Here is a 6,526-nt window from a genome sequence, read left to right as displayed (position 1 = left end):
AAATGGTGGCATTAGTCTTCAGTGATCAATGTGTACCAAAAACCTGTTTACCAAAAACCACTTTGCAAACTGGTATATAACACGCATACATACACACACATATCCATCCATCCATTTGCTCCGTACCACTTATCCTACACGGGCCACGGGGAAGCCTTGGGCCTATCCCAGGGAACTCAGGGCACAAGGTGGGGGACACCCTGGACGGGGTGCCAACCCATCGCTGGGCACAATCACACATCAGCCTACAACACATATCTTTCGACTGGGGGTGGAAACTGGAGTACCTGGAGGAATCCACGGTACACGAAGCAAGGGGAGAACATGCAAACTCTGTGCACACAGGGAGGAGGTGGGACTCAAACCTGGAGGTGCGAGGCAAAAGTGCTAACCACCAAGCCGCCATGCCCCACCATACCTATGGTAAAGCATGGTGGTGGTAGCATTATGATGAGAGTTACCTTTGACCTCTTGGTTGCTTCTCTGACTTTTGCTGAACATCCATTTTTTAAAAATGTATATATCCATATAAAATTGGATGTTCCCAGGGTATATGGCTCATTATTAAATATGAAAGTGTAGTAAGTCTTCCCTGTTGATACAAATCACGATGGTAAAGAGTTGTATTGGAGTGTTTAAGTGGGTTTCGCTACATAATACAACTGAAAATTAAAAGAATTAAAGAATTAAAAAAATGAAACTACTCACCATCTTGTCTACACATATTTTCCTGCTTTGCTCAGAGGTGCTGTAAATCCATTTGCACTTTTCCATAAGGGATTATTTGCTCTAATAACCTACGAGCTGTATTGTAATCCACAGTGTTTTGAAGCTGCAGCATGAAGAACAAATGGACAAAAAAGCCCTCATATAAATGTCAAGGAATACATGTACTGAAGAAAAATGCCACATCATGTGATCAGGAAGGAAATAATTTGCCAATCTGAGGAGCAACAGGTGTCGAGGGAGTAGAGGAGACAGAAGGCAAGTAGATAGACACAAATAGGATTACATACTCAGCTGTGATGCTCCTAGTCTACAGGTCGTCGATGGCTGACGTCACAGAAAAGCGTCAACATGATGTGATGGCTTTAAGAGCTGCACATAGACAGGTTGCATGATTGAAGTGTCAGTTAAGAGAACTACAAATGTGAAAACTTCAAATTTGACATTTCTATTAAAAATGATTTAAAATGATTTAAAAACTTAACACGTATCCAGCAGATCAGTTGGAAAGAATCACTATAACATTACGGCATTATACAATGAGAGGAAATATGCAGTTAAAAATGTTATCTACTGTACATATATACACTGATCAGCCATAACATTAAAGCCATGGTCTGCAACAATGTTTAGGTAGGTGGTACATGTCAAAGTAACATCCACATGAATGCCAGGACCCAAGGCTTCCCAGCAGAACATTGCTCAGAGTATCACAGTGCCTCCGGCAGCGTACCTTCTTCCCATTGTGCATCCTGGTGCCATCTCTTCCTCGGGTAAGCGACGCACACGAGCCCAGCCATCCACATGATGTAAAAGAAAACATTCTGACCGGTCTGCAGCTACGCAGCCCCATACGCAGCAAGCTGCAATGCACTGTGTGTTCTGACACCTTTCTATCATAGCTAGCATTAACTTTTTCAGCAATTTGTGCTGCAGTAACTCTTCAATGGGTACGTTCCAAAATCACTTAAATTAGCTGTTATTAAACCACTAGTGAAGAAACCAGACCTTGACCCTAACAACTTAACTAACTATAGGCCGATTTCAAACCTTCCCTTTCTATCTAAAATACTAGAGAAAGTAGTAGCGCAGCAGCTAATTTCATATCTACAAAGTAATAATATCTATGAACTTTATCAGTCAGGTTTCAGGCCCCACCACAGCACAGAGACAGCATTAGTCAAAGTAGTCAATGACTTGCTATTAGCCTCTGATCGGGGTTGCATTAGTCTATTAATTTTACTCGACCTTAGCGCAGCGTTCGACACTATCGACCATAATATCCTTCTTCACAGACTGGAAAAGGTCGTAGGAATTAAGGGCTCAGCCCTCGACTGGTTTAGATCTTATTTAACCGATCGCTATCAGTTTGTAGATTTAAACGGTGACCACTCAGCACGTTATCGAGTAGAATATGGCGTTCCGCAGGGTTCAGTCTTAGGCCCACTGCTTTTCACGTTATACATGCTCCCTTTAGGTAACATAATCCATAAACATAATATTAGCTTCCATTGTTATGCTGATGAGACACAGTTATACGTCTCAGCTAGGCCAGATGAGAATAGCCAGTTAAAGAAAGTTGAGGCATGTGCGATAGACATAAGAGACTGGATGCTAAGCAACTTTCTCCTGCTAAACCCAGAAAAAACAGAGGTTCTGGTACTGGGACCACAAGCCGCTAGAAGTAAGTTTAGAGATCACACTGTTACTTTAGATGGTCTCTCTGTTTCAAGTAGTCTAACAGTAAAAGATCTCGGTGTGATTATAGACTCTAATCTCTCATTTGAGGCGCATGTAGATAATGTAAGCAGGTTAGCATTTTTCCACCTCAGAAATATTGCTAAGATTAGAAATATACTTTCGCTAAGTGATGCTGAAAAACTAGTCCATGCATTTATCACGTCCAGATTAGATTACTGTAATGCTTTACTATCTGGATGCTCATCTAGATGCATAAATAAGCTTCAGATAGTTCAGAACGCAGCAGCGAGGGTCCTGACTAGGACTAGGAAGTATGAGCATATCACGCCAGTCTTATCTACATTACACTGGCTCCCAGTAAGATTCCGCATCGATTTTAAAATATTACTCCTAACCTATAAAGCATTAAACGGTCTCGCTCCGCAGTATTTAAGCGATATGTTAGTACCTTACGTTCCGCCGCGCCTACTTCGCTCTAAGGATGCAGGCTGTCTATCAGTACCACGCGTTGCCAAAACCACGGCAGGGGGCAGAGCTTTCTCTTACCAAGCCCCAAAATTATGGAATAGTCTCCCAGTTAATGTACGTGAAGCAGACACGGTCTCAGTGTTTAAGTCGAGGTTGAAGACTTATTTATTTAACCTAGCATTTAGCGACTAGTGTTTTTATCAAAGGAGTAGATCTGGGGGACTCGTGGATGTTGAGTTTTATCTCCACACGGTGACTGTGAGTGTACCTAACCACTTTCCTTCTCCTTCTGCCGAGCTACACTCCTGAGCTGCCGGTGATCCAGACCTCCCCCCCTTCACTCTGGACCTGTCCACCGGCAATGCTTCATACTGCCACGAAAACGCTTCAGCTGTTTTCCATGGACTACACCAACACACATTGTGCTCACACACACGCACACTACAGTGTAAACCCATATGAGGATGGGTTCTCTGTTGAGCCTGGTTCCTCTCAAGGTTTCTTCCTATCACCATCTCAGGGAGTTTTTCCTTGCCACCGTCGCCCTGCTTGCTCATCAGAGACGGCACACACACACACTTCACTTTACTTTTGTTTGTGTAAAGCTGCTTTGAGACAATGACCTTTGTAAAAAGCGCTATACAAATAAAAATGAATTGAAAATTGAATTGAATTCTGTGGGATCGGACCAGACGGGCTTAGCCTTCGCTCCCCACACATGACCCTTGGGTGCCCATGACCCTCTCGCTGGTTCACCGGTTGTCCTTCCTCGGACCACTTTTGGTAGGTACTAACCACTGCATACCGGGAACATCCCACAAGATCACCCCACTCTGACCCAGTCATCTAGCCATCACAATTTGGCCCTTGTAAACATCACTCAGATCCTTACGCTTGCCCATTTTTCCTGCTTCCAACACATCAACTTGGAGAACTGACTGCTACCAGGAACTCCATCATGTCTCCAAAGTGTTTTATTCCTGATTTCTGATCCAGGATTTGAGTAGAGTCTTATCAATGAAAATTTTAAATGAAATTTGTATTGTACTTTACACAAATTCAAGGAACAACAGAGAAGGAAGATTGAAATTGTTTAATCTAACATTATTAATTCATTTCTGGAAAACAAACAAAACATGATGTTTCCCAGCACCAGCAATTAAATCATTAAGAAAATATTACAGTGTGTGTTTGGAGAAAAATAAAGGCACAGAAGGAACTCTTCCTGATGTGGAAGTGTATCCCAAAGACATGAAAGCATTGCACGGCTTTCCCTTACTGAACTCAGGGAGCTGAATAATCATATTCCGTGGCCAATCAGGTGTGATAAAGCAGGAAAAGCATTAAACTCTGCAGTGCTTTGTGTCCTGTGGTACTCGTCTTTGATATCCCTGATCACGAGGGATTTGGTATTAGCCATGCTAGTTTGTCACTAATGAGATTCCCAACTCTCAGCTAATTCACACACGTGATTCAGGACAGCTCTCTGGTAATACTGCAACAGCACATGGAAAACAGCATTTCTGTCTGTCCTAGCTCACTATAACTACACTCCAACTTCAAACATAATCATTAAAATATTTCAGAATTCTTATGATTTTTGCATGAGTGTGTGCATCCATTTAACAACTCATGCTTGAGTCGTCCTTTATAGGTTCATTCGCTCAACCCTGCTACCTGAACAGATCCACCCCTATAAAATATTTCACAAGTCACATGTTTAACAGGAGGTTAACAGGCATCATCTGAATTTCCTGAAGATCATGGGAAGAAGAAAAGTAAATTTGCTCATTCATTCATCCAGCTGAACTTCTACTTCTACTTATTCTATTCTTATCACTTTTGTGTCACATATTGTGTAAACCAAATGATCGCAATAATATCAATTTTCTGTTCCATTTGTAACGCTACCAAATGTGGAAAAGCTTAAGGGGTGCAAATACTTATGCAAGCCACTGTACATATGGAGAGTAATGAAGTACTACAATATATTTACTACATTTGTACATTTTATTTTATTCATGTAAAGAAAAACATGATTTATTCTACAAAATGCTTTCACTCTAATAATCAAACACAATGCCACTTCGGTGATTTCAGTATGATGTACAATGAGGGAAAAATAAGTACTAGGACCCTTTTTTTGTTCTTTTTTTAAGTTATTTAATATAATACCAGTGCATATATCCACTTTACATTTACACACATAATGTCTTTTGACTTTATACCTATAAACATGAACAAAAAAGTATGTATTCATAAGCAATAAAGATATACGCTATATGTAAAGGTTACATAAAAATCAAGTTGTAGATATAAATGGTGCAAATTGCACCTGGTGTCATTATAATACACCTTTGTGCCTTTGGTTGGGAAGATTTCAAGCAACAATTTAGCAATCTAGCAACATTTTAGCGATCGTGGTGAAGGTGAAGGAGCGTCCTGAAGTTCTCAGGAACAACATTATTAAACACCAATCAAATTGTTACAGTACATTTGGTTCGTAAGTGGAAAGTTCATGAAAGTGCAAGTAATTATGCCTGGACAGGTGCACTACGCAAGATCTCACAACGCGCTCGCAGACTAATGATAAGGAAGGTAAGAGAGAAGCCAGGAGTCACTTGAATAGAGTTGCAGGACGACCTGAAAGCAGCAGGAACAACAGTTACTCAGAGAACAATAAGCAATGAACTGCACTGCAATCTTCTCCGTTCCTACACCTCGCACAAACCTCCTCTGCTAAAAAAGAAGCACGGAGATGCGCGTCTAAAAGCATTTAGACAAATCAGAACTGATTTGGAACAATATACTCTGGTCAGATGAAACTAAAATGGAGCTCTTTGGTATTAATTCAGCTTGACATGTTTGGAGAAAGAAGGGTTGTGTGTATGATCTGTAGACGTCTCAAAGCTGTAATCACCAACAAGGACTTCGCAACAAAGTACTAATTTTGTTCATTTATGGAGTCCAAAGACTTTTTACCCTAGAAGTTTATTTAAACATATCTTTTTTATGCTTATAAATACATACTTTTTTGCTCTGACTGTGTATTGATACATTGACACTGACAGTGTACATATACATAGACATACATATTCATATCAATTGTACATACTTAAGGTTTACAGAATTATAGAAGAGACCAATGATGCTTACCTTATACGGTCCAAGTTTATTGGACAGCAAAAAATACAAACACAAATTTACTACCACAATTTTAGGCATGTAAATCTATTTTTGGTTTCGAGGAAACATTGGAAAGATTTAAAGAGTTTTCATGTGGTAAATTTTCATTTTTAACAGAGTCATATTAAACTATTTTGACTTATTACTTCACAGGTATTATGTGAGATCCTGAATTATTACATCCAGGGAAGCAACTTGCATTAAAAGAACATATTAAGTAGATAATTTCACATGATGTGTTATGATACTGCCATCAAGTGGACATCTGCAGTGCTACCAGGCAGTCAGGCTCTGTACATTAAATTACACTGACCACAGTTTGGTCAGACAACATAATTAAGGCATTTCTATGAATAAAACGGCAGTATATTTATATCATAATTATACTTTAATTTTACATAACTTTACATTGTATTTATTAAAAAAATTTAACAATATTAGGAAA

Source organism: Pangasianodon hypophthalmus, chromosome 19, assembly GCF_027358585.1.
Source record: "Pangasianodon hypophthalmus isolate fPanHyp1 chromosome 19, fPanHyp1.pri, whole genome shotgun sequence".
In the NCBI taxonomy this organism is placed as follows: domain Eukaryota; kingdom Metazoa; phylum Chordata; class Actinopteri; order Siluriformes; family Pangasiidae; genus Pangasianodon; species Pangasianodon hypophthalmus.
The sequence above is the reverse complement of the archived record's forward strand: the minus strand, read 5'-3'. Positions refer to the sequence as shown.